Raw genomic sequence first — 11,389 nt, 5'->3', positions numbered from 1 at the left:
ATCACTGGGACACACACAAAATCTTCAATAACCCTTCACAACCATTCTTCTCCCTCTGGAAGCAAAGCCCTCTTGAGGAACTGCTGAGCAGATATTTCTAATTCACCTCAGGCCTGAATGGTCTGCACAACTCCAGGGTTCAGCCCTCCCGTGCAGCCGGGGCACGGCTCCTGTCAGGCCTTTAGATGCCGGGTGATGCTGCTGGTAATCACCCTTTCCTCCAAGAACTGGGAAGTTAAGGAAATCTCTTCCCAGCTCCTGCTGGACAGATTCAAGATCTCTCAAGCTCAAGGTCACTGCCAAGAAAGGAAACATCCATTATTGCTCCACCCTCCACCTGGCCTTGGGGAAGAAAAGAGAGGGCAGCAGAAGTCAGCTGGGGGCTCTGGGTTCAACTTCCCACCTTCCTAGCAATCCTACTATTCCCCTGCTACAAGTTTGTGGGAATGAGCGGCCATTGCTGGAAGGGGGAGGGGAAAGAAATCTCCCTTTCTCCTCTCCTCAGAGAGAAAAAGCTTTAAAAGAAAAATGAGACAGAGAGAGAGGGAGGGGACAGACAGACAGAGAAAGAGACAGAGAGACACACAGAGAGAAATAGAGAGTAGAGAGAAGGAAGGAAGAAGGGAAGGGAGGGAGAGAGAAAGGAGAGAAAGATAGAGGAGAAAAGGAGAGAGGGGACAGAGAAAGACACAGAGAGACAGGGACAGATAGGGAAAGAAAGACAGAGATTGAGAGACAGAAAGAGAGACACAGAAAAATGGAGAGAGACGGAGGGAGAGACAGATTGATAGAGGCAGAGAAACACAGAGGGAGGAGGGAACAGAGAGAGAGAGAAGAGACACAGAAAGACAAAGAAAGGCAGGGACACAGAGCAGGGACAGAGAGAGACAGAGACAGAGAAATATGGAAGAAGGGGAGAGAAAGTGACAGAGATAGAAAGACACAAAGGGAGAAGGGACAGAGAGACAGACTGCAGACAAAGAGATAGGGACAGAGAAAGATGGAGTCAAGAGACAAAGAGGGAAAGAAAGAGAGAGAGAGAGAGAGACCGACATAGACAAAGAGACACACAGACAGAGAAATGTGGAGGGAGACATAGAGAGAGAGAGAGAGAGAGAGAGAGAGAGAGAGAGAGAGAGAGAGAGAGAGAGAGAGAGAGAGAGAGAGAGAGAGAGAGAGGGAGAGAGAGAGAGAGAGATGGAGTCCCTTCCACAGCTCTTATAAATCACAGGAAAAAAGTCCAGCCCTGACTCTTACCTGCTAATCATCTCTGGTCCAGCTCTAGTCGCCAGAACCGATGAAGAGATCCCTGTGTCTTCCCCACCAAGTCTCCAGCTCAATGGGGGATGTCTCAGTGCAGAAAACCAGAGCTGAGCCCTAGCCCTCCTGCCTCACCTCCATTTTGGGGATTTTGAACTGGAATGGAGCATCACGCATCCCATCACATCCCCCCCATTTTACAGATGAGGAGAATGAGATCTAGGAAAATAAAGTCACTTGTCCTATGCAGCACAGGACTCAGATCTGAACCCAGGACCTGCCTCTGGAGGAAGGGCTCTTCTCATTACACCAGGGTGATGAGGGGAGTGGAGACCAGGGGAGTTCTTGGAAGGAAGAGACTTAGAGGGGCTGTGGAAGTTTTCTTCAGGCCTCTGGAGGCCGTCATGGGCCAGGGGGACCAGCTCTTGGCCTTGGGAGGCCTTGTGAGGGACACATTATGGGGAACCAGGAAGGGAGATGGGAAATCACAGCTCAGCCCTGAGGGATTTGGCTTAGCGTCAGGAAATGTTCCGGCACAATCAGAGAAGTCCAGAAGTGGGAAGGCCACCTCCAGAAGCAGTGGTGAGTAATTTTGTCCGCAGGGAGAACTTGAGGTTCAAAGAAAAGCTTTGCAGAGATGCAGGGGCCCTTTGCTTCAGTCTGGTTTGTTGTCAGTCATTTCCAGCCGTGTCCCACTCTTTGCAGCCCTGTTTGGGGTTTCCTTGGCAGAGAGCCCAGATCCCTGTTTGCCATTTCCTTCTCTGTCTTGTTTGACAGATGAGGAAACTGAGGCAGACAGGATGAAGTGACTTGTTCAGGGTAGCACAGCTAATAAATATCGGAAGCCAGATTCGAGTATTCCTTCCTCCCGGTCTGACATTGTCCCTTAGCTGCCCCATCAATCTGCAAATTCTATTTTTAAAAAAAATGCAAAAAGAAAATGAGGGGAATAAGGAGAAGTCCGGCCATCTTTTAAGCAGGCTATGAGCCAGGAGAAGGAAGGGTTAAAACATTTTAACCCAGTGCTGGGAGGAAGCCCCTCCCGGGGTCTCCCTTGGACAGGATGCAGATTGGATCGCTGAGTCAGGACCCGAGGGGAGTTGGAGGGCTGAGGGGCCGGGGTGGGGGGGGCTGAGGGGGAAGGCCCTGGTGCCAAGTTTTCAGGCTCCCCTGCTTCCTCCCCTCCCCGCTTCCTCCCCCTCCCCCTCCCAGGGGACAAAGTGCTCCATTGTTTGGGAGAGTCCCTCATTCATTCCTTTAGGACTGTGACTTACTCTCCAAGCTCTTTGGGAGGGAAAAGGGGGGAGGGGGCACTGAGACAGGGACCGGCTCTCTGGGGTCTCTAGATGGCAGATGGCTCTGGGCACCTGCTTCCAGGTGACGAGTGTGGGCAGGACAGGAGTGTGGCGGGGCTGGTGGCCAATAGAACTATACCACTGGTCATGGCCTGGGAGCTGAAGCCCAGCTTGACCCTCCCCCAGTGCCCACCACACACACACACACACACACACACACACACACACACACACACACACACACTCACACACACATACACACACAAACTCCTCAGCCTGCCAGCCTCCAGCAGCTCCCAAAACAAAGGAAAAGGGATCTGGGGCCCTTCCCCTCCGAGCCCTTCCCACACCTGGAAGGCCTGAGGGCAGGGAGGCAGGAGGCTGCCCAGAAAGGCCCCTCAGATCCGCTGTTTCCAAAGCCCAGAACTTCCTTTGTCGGTAATCAAGCCCAGCACCTTCAGGCACCACAATGACGCCTCTGTGGATGAATTATACCGCTGAGAAAGAAAAGGGGCCTCTGGGAGCGTCTCCTCCTGCCCAGGAAGAGCCGGCCCGGAGGATGTCTCGGTTAGGGGAGCCCCGTCCTCAGCATGAAATCTTCCGGTTATAATGGCGTCAGATGGCTTAACTGTGTGTGACCCACATTGTCTGTTGTTCAGAATGGTCTGACCCTTTTAATAATGGTGATGGCTGACATTTAGAGCACACTCCAAGCCTTACCAAGTGCTTTATGGCTCACAAAGTGCTCTCCATATATTAATTCAGGCCCCCACCTGGACCATCAGACCCCCCCCCTTCTGAGCTCTCCATCTTTCCTCTTCCCCTTTGCACAGTCACTAAAGGGACATCCCTGAAGCAGAAGTGGGAAGGGAAGGAAATAAATATTTATAAAGCACCAACTATATCAGGCGCTCTGGGTAAGGGCTCTCACTTGATCCTCACAACTAGTCCTTTTTATCATCCCCATTTTACAGGTGGAGAAACTCAGGAAGGGAGGGATTAATTATGGCTCACACAGCCAGGAAGGATCCTCCACTGGTCACCCAGCTGCCTAAATTTCCCTGTGGCAACCCCTCCTCCAAACTCCTCATCCGCTCAAGGCTGCAGCACAAGGCTATTTAAAGCCCTGTCCGTTATATTTTTGTGGCATATTCTACAGCCAGCCAGACCAGGAGATTGCTGCTGTCCCCTTCCCAGAACCATCTCCCTCCTCACCTCCACCCCATGAAATCCCTAGGTCCTTTGAAAGCTCAACCCAAGCCAACTCTTGCATGAAGCCCTTCCTGATTCCCCAGGATGTTAAAATTACTCTGCATTTCTTTTGTCTGTGCCACATGCATGGATGTTCTGCTGCTCTAGAATGTGGTCCCTGAAGGGGAAGGACTGTTTCATTTTGGGGTCCGTATTCCATCCCTAGCACAATGCGGGCTCCTCAGTCACTTACGTGCTATTACTAAAAGGGTCAGACAATTTTGAAGGACAGACAGTGGGGGTCACTTACGACTATGGCCAGAGCCCTGGGCTCAGAACCGGGAAGGCTTATCTTCATGGATTGAAATCCAGGCTCAGACACTTCCTAGCTGTGTAATGCTGAGCAAGGACGTTTGCCTCAGTTTCCTCATCTGTAAAATGGAGATATGAATACCACCAAACTCATAGGGTTGTATGAGCATCAAATGAGATAATCATTGTGAAGCCCTTAGTGCTGTGTCTGGCATATATTAGATATTATTATAAAAATGAAATGAGGAAATCATTAACTTGAGACCCTGCCTGGTCCTAGTTGCCTTGCTCTGGACACCTTTAAGTTCTTTGATGCCCTTTACACATGTAGTTGATGGAGCTGAATTCAACTGTGGTCTGATTGGTGGGGAGCATTGAAGGACCTTTGTGTGCCTAGTCTTGGACCTTCCGCTTCTCTTACTGGAAGCCAAAATGGAGTGAAAATTCATTTAACTTCCACACTGCCCCGTTGGCATTTATCAGGCTTATAATCTTCCAATTTTCAAGCAAACTTCCTAGTAGTGTCCCCAAATCTTAGGTCAAGGTTATATTTTTGCTGTGAAGCTGATTTTTTTTTAATCAAAGTGTATGACTTTCCCTTTAGTCTAATTAAAATTGTATTTATTATATTAGGCCCAATGTTCTTTTTGAATCTTGACTTTATCCACTATATCAGAGACATTCTCCCCACCATTTTTCTGCCATCTGCAAAGTTGATGAGTTGATCTTCTGGGTCTTCATCCAAGTCACTGATAAAAATGGTAGCAAGCTTTGGGAACCTCCTTCCAAGTTAACACAGAGCCTTAAAAACCGCTCTTTGAATCTAAACCTCCAACCAGTTCTGAATCTCCCTCACTGTGCCTTGATCTGCCAGGAATCGCTCTGTCTTTTCTACATGACTAGCATGAAAGGGTGGTCACCGCCCTTCTATTTCATATCCTTGGGGCTTTACACCCCAAGAGAGTTCCCCTATGTTCCTCCTTGGGTCTTCCCTCTCCCTAGGCCTCTTCTCTCCAAAGATTCAGGGAAACATTTGGTCAGCTCTTGGGTGTCTTTCCCTTCCTCCCCTCTCCCATACATCCTAGGAATAGTCACAGAACCGAAAGCTAGATTGAACCCCTGGGGCCCTGGAACTCCCACCAGCACCACTCCAGCTCAAGCCCTCCACTTAGAAACCCTGAGAATTCAGGATGTTTTCAGGACCACTGTTTATTTTGGGGCTGGGCTGGACATCAACCCTCCTCTTCCCCCCTTTCCATTTAGAAACAAGGAAATCTATTCACAACCAAGGCTTATGTAGCCCACAAACCCAGCTAAATTACACACCTAGCTTCCCCAATGTGTCCTATCCTGGGGAAGCAGAGTTGAAAAGGAGGTAGGAATTAATTCAGGGCAATGATCCATTGAAGGACAGTGGGCTTGCCCAAGTAAGCCCAAGGCACAGAAATCAGGATTGCATATAATACCATGCTGGAATATGTTGGACTGAGGGGATCTGGTCCAGCCTCCTCTTGACCCACTTTACAGATGAGTAAAGTGAAAAAACCAAGGAAGGAATAGCTCCAGGAAGTCAGAGAGAAAGATAGCATTATCTACAAATTTTATTTATTTATTTGTTTTTCTTGAAAAATCATCCTCAAAAATTTAGAGCAAATTACTAATACATAAAACTTAAATTCCTAATACATGAAACTTAAATTCCATGAGATAACACACCAAATATATAGATAGATAGATAGATAGATAGATAGATAGATATAGATAGATATAGATATATATATGAAATGAAGCTAAAGCAATTTTTAGGAGATGAAATTTATTTCTCTAAAATCTCCGCAATGAAAGAGGAAGAACAAATCAATGAATGGAACTTGCAACACAAGCAATGAAAATGGACAACAAATGAAAACTTTCCAACTAACAATGAAGTAAAAATAAAAAAAGATTAACAGAAAAAAAGAAACTTAAATTCCATCACCTATTATTTAGTGTATTTACTTTTTTGTTTTTGTTTAGCTTTTAGTATTTTTTTTTTTCAAGGAAATTGAGGCAATTCAAGGTCACACAGCTAGATAAGTGGCGGAATTTCAACTCAGGTCCTGATTCCAGGGCCAGTGCTCTATTCACTGCACTAACTAATTGCCCCTCTTTAGTGTATTTACAAAAATATTAATGGCACCATTCTTTTTGATAGATAAGAAAAAAATGGTAACAAAATATGTACCCATAGGGGAATCACTGAATAAATGGCATTAGATTGTAATGGAATGAATTTCAGGCAGCAAGGTGGTGCTATAGGAGATAGAGTCTCAGACCTGGAATCAGGAAGAGTTGAGCCCAAATTTGGTCTCAGATACTGAGTGACTGTGTGACCCTGGCCAAGTCATTTAACTCTATTTCCCATGGTTTCCACATTTGTAAAATGTACTAGATGAAAAAATGGCAAATCATTCCAGTATCTTTGTCAGGAAAATCCCAAATGGGGTCACAAAGAGTCTGACATGAATAACGATAAAAGCTGATTTATTCGATTTTTTTTTTCATCTCAAATCTCTGTGTCTCTGAACTGGCCTTCTTCCATGATTAAAATAGACTTCCTCCACATCTTTCAGATTGGTTAAACTGACAGGAAAAGATAATGATGAATGTTGGAGGGGATGTAGGAAAACTGGGACACTGATACATTGTTGGTAGAGTTGTAAAGTGATCCAACTGTTCTGGAGAGCAATATGGAACTATGCCCAAAGGGCTATCAAATTTTACATCCTTTTGATCTAGCAGTCTCTATTGGGCCTTTATCCCAAAGAAATCACAAAAAGGGAAAAGAACCCATATATGCAGAAAGTTTGTGGCAGCCCTTTTTGTAGTGGCAAGAAACTGGAAATCGAAGGGATGCCAATCAGTTGGAGATGAATGTTACAGAATATTACTGTTCTGTAAGAAATGACCAGCAGGAGGATTTCAGAGAGGCCTGGAGAGACTTATAGGAACTGATGCTGAGGGAAGTGATCAGGACCAGGAGATCATTGTACATGGCAACAACAAGCCTGTACAATGATCAATTCTGATAGACGTGGCCCTCTTCAATATCGAGGTGATTCAGACCTGTTCCAATGGTCTTGTGATGGAGCGAGCCATCTGCACCCACAGAGAGAGAACTGTGGGAACTGAGTGTGGATCACAACATAGTATTCTCACTCTTTTTGTTGTTGTTTGCTTGCTCTTTGTTTTCTTTCTCATTTTTTCCTTTTTGATCTGATTTTTCTTATGCAGCATGGTACCTGTGGAAATATGTAGAGAATTCCATGTGTTTAACATCTATTAGATTACTTGCTGTCTAGGGAGGGGATAAGGAGGGAGGGAGGGAGAAAAAATTAATACAAGGTTTTGCAAGGATGAATGTTGAAAATTATCTGTGCATATGTTATGAAAAGATAAAGCTTTAATAATAAAAAAGGAATATACTTCCTCTTTACTTCCACTTCATTGCCTTCTTTTGAGACAACTTAAATCCTCCCTTCTGCAGAGAGCCTTTCCCAGTACTCTGTTCTGCCTCCCCAGCTGCTGCCTCCCCTTGAATCTGCCCTGTCCATGAGTATATTTGTACTTGGTTATTTAAATCCTATCTTGCCCATTAGCATGTAAGCTCCTTGAGGACAGGGACTGTTTCTGGTCATTCTTTGTATTTTCAGCATTTAGCACAGTGCCAAGCATATTGTAAGCGCTTAAATGCTGTGGATTGACTGGGAAAGAATCAACAAATAAACAGAATTCAGAGCAACTTGGGAAGACTTATATGAACTGATGCATATTAAATAAAGAAGAACCAGGACATTACCATTAATATTACCATGACAGCCCTAAAAATGAAATTCAATAACCCTTCAAATTAAAAAACAAACATGTTTCAAAAATTTTATGTCACCTATATTTTCTAATATATCATATTCCTCTCTTCCATCCAGAAATCAATCTCTTATAACAGTAAGTCTCAATGTTTTTTAGTCTCTGATTCCCTTTATATTCTTCCAAAAAAAAAGTTTTTATTGGTGTGTCTTTAAGTTTTTCAACAAACATTTATTAAGCACTTACTGTGTATCACTCCTGTGCTAAGCCCTGGGGATACAAAGAAAAGCAAAAGCCAGGTCCTATTCTCAAATCCAATGGAAGAACACAGGGCACAAAAGGAAACTGACAAAAAAGAGGGGTGTTATCTGCTGGGGGGGGGGCAGGACAAAGTCTTGTATTCAGGTGGGAAATAATGAGATGTCTGCCCTAGGTTCCAGCCTTAAATGAAGGTTCTGGGAGGAACTCTCCAAGGTCCACTCTCTACCCTTTCCAATCAAAGGGAAGGAGAGAAGGTCCTAAGGGTCCTGAGGTACTGAGGAGGCAAGAGTTTCAAAGTTGATTTGATCTTGCAGAAAGATGAATTTCTGGAGACATCTCTGTCATTTCCCCCAGCATTCTTCTCTTCCCCCTCCCAGACAGCCCTGCCATAGAACAAATACTATAGAGTTTTTAAGGCAAAAACAAAAAGAGGAAATAAAAAATCCTCTATGGTTTATTTAAAGCCCATTAGATCAATACATTGAAAAAGTCTGAAAACACATGTTACATTTGTGGACCACCAAGACCTATTATTCTCTAAAAATGATTGAGGACTGCGTCCCCTGGAGAATTTGTTTGTGTAAACTATATCTATCAATACTTATTACATTGAAAATTAAAACATATTAGTAATAGTTTTGAGCTCACAGATTCTCTGGGGTCTCTGGCCCAAACTTTGAGAACCACTGCCCTTATTTAAAAAAAAAAAAAAAAAGAATAAAAAATGAGAGGGGGAAAAAATCAGCCAGACTAAGCAATATATGGGAAAAATCTGACGTTGTAGGCAACGCTTGACATCCATATTCCCAGGTTCCTGCCCCCAAAATGGGGAAATATCTTCTCGTAGTACTTCTTTGAGGACAAATTACGACATGCTTTTATTAAGCTCCTATTATATACCAGTCATTGTGCTAGTTGATGGACAAGGACAAAAAGAAATGTCCCTTCTAGAAAGGAGCTTCCGATCTAAGTACAGTAAGGGGAAAAATCCTTTGTGGTTTTTTTAACGGGAGTTACCTCATTGTGGGCCATGCTGAACACAAGCAGCCACAATAGACTTCCAAAGTCCAGCGGTGACTAGATGTCTTCTCTCTCTGTAGAGAGGTGATAGATTGAAGATCCAACATTGTCAATGTATTTATTTATTTATTTATTTTGCTGAGGCAATTGGGGTTAAGTGACTTGCCTAGGGTCATATAGCCAAGAAGTATTAAGTGTCTGAGGCCAGATTTGAACTCAGATCCTTCTGACTTCAGAGGTGGTGCTCTATCCACTGAGCCACCAAGCTGTTCTTTTTTTGTTTTTCTTAATGGTACTTCTTATTCCATTGGATCTGAGGGGACTCGTTGGAAAGTGATAGCAATGTTAAAAAAAAAATCTGAAAAAAAAATTTAAGGAAAGAACAATGTGGTATGATGGAGAATACTTGCTTCAGGGTTGGAGGACTTGGGTTCAAATTCCACCTTGGACACTTACCAACTGAATAATTTAGGACAAACCTTTTTCTCTCTCTGGGTCTTGAGTCCCCAGCTATAAAATGAGGGGATTAGATTAGATGGGCCCTTGCCTTTAGTTCGGAGTCTATAAGCTTGCTGGGGTTTACACAAGGAATCCGTCCAGGACAGGGCCATCGCTGGGACCTTCCGTCCCACACCAGGCCTCCAGCCAGTGACCTGTGCTGGAGAGACCAGCGTCTGTGCTGGGAAGGGAGCTGATTCCTGCTGCTCCGGCTCTGGCCAGCAACATCCCGACCACTCAGCTCAGGAGCCATAAAGTAAGATGCCAAATCCAAAAGTCATCTGTTGGTCTCCCCGTGGTGTGCAGAGATTGAATTTCCTTCCCCCAAAGGGTAGGAGCTGTGGTTTATTTACAGAAACACCAAAGTGACAGGCGTTTCTCCAGTAGGAAAGGGGGGAGTGGGCACTGCAGAGATGAGGGAGCGCTGCCAGGGAGGCCCCTTGGCTCTGGGGGTGTCCCCGGGGCCTGGCGCTCTCTCCTCTCTCAGCCTCATGACCCATGAACATATATGTGTTTTTCCAGTTAGAGCCGCTGGCCTGGCCTGTCACTTTCCATTTCTGGCTGGTTTTCCAAGGGCCGAGGGTGTGTGTGGTGGGGGGGAGAAGTGGGCACAGGATGCTGCAGAAGTGACTGGCCCTGACGGTGCTGAGATCCAAAGGAGGCTCAGGGAAGGGGTCCTCAGAGTGGGCAGTGCCCTGGGGGGGAGGAGAGCTCCTTAATGGACAGCGCCTCATCTCCAGGCCCAGCTCTCCAGGGCTCCAGGGATCATTTGGGCTTCAGCATAAGCTGGAATCAGACACAAAAGCTCAGTCTTGGAGCCAGCCAGGTTCCAGCCCACTGCCTGCCCTGGATTTCTGGTCCTTCTGCACCAGTACTGCATTTCTGTGGGCCACACTACCTCCTGCGCTATCAAGTGTACCTTCTTCTTAAGTGCTGATGACAGGGTCCCTTCTGGGAGCCCCCTCTTTTCTCTCCCCTCCTCACACACAGAAAGCTTAAGAAATTGCAAGGGCAGAACTCTGTCTCTTTCCTTTCTCTCTCTCTCTTTGTCTGTCTCTGTTTCTGTCTGTCTCTATCTGTTTTTCTTTATCTCTGTCTCTCTCTTCATCTCCCCATGTTTCTGTCTCTCCTCTCTCTTTCTGTCACAGTTTCTGTCTCTCTTTCTTTTTGTTTCTCCCTCTGTCTCTCCTTCTGACTGTCTTTTCTGTCTCTCTCCCTCCCTCCCTCCCTCTCTGTTTCTTGTTTCTCTCTCTTCTGTCTTTATGTTTCTGTCTCTCTCCTTTTGTCTCTGTCTCTCTCTGTGAGTCTTTCTGTGTCTCCCCTTCTCTTCTCTCTCTCCTTCCCTCTCTCTCTCTCCCTCTCTCTGTTTCTTTCTCTGTCTCTTTGTCTCAGTCCCTACTCCCTTCTCTTGTTTCTTTCTGCCCCTCTCTCTTCTCTTTCTCTTTCTGGCTCCTGGTATCTCTCCCTCCATGCTTCTCTCTCTCTCTCTCTCTCTCACTCTCTCTCTCTCTTTCTCTCTCTCTCTCTTTCTCTCTCTCTCTTTCTCTCTCTCTCTCTTTCTCTCTCTCCTTATCTCTCTCTCTTCTTCTCTCTGTCTGTCTGTCTGTCTCTCTCTCTCTTTCTCTCTCTGCTCTCTCCTCTGTTCCTCTTCCTTCTTTTCCCTCAATCTCCCATACCTCTTCCCCATCCACCCCTCTACTTCTGCT

Source organism: Sminthopsis crassicaudata, chromosome 3 (genome assembly GCF_048593235.1).
Source record: "Sminthopsis crassicaudata isolate SCR6 chromosome 3, ASM4859323v1, whole genome shotgun sequence".
Taxonomy (NCBI): Eukaryota; Metazoa; Chordata; class Mammalia; order Dasyuromorphia; family Dasyuridae; genus Sminthopsis; species Sminthopsis crassicaudata.
Note: the sequence above shows the minus strand (reverse complement) of the source record.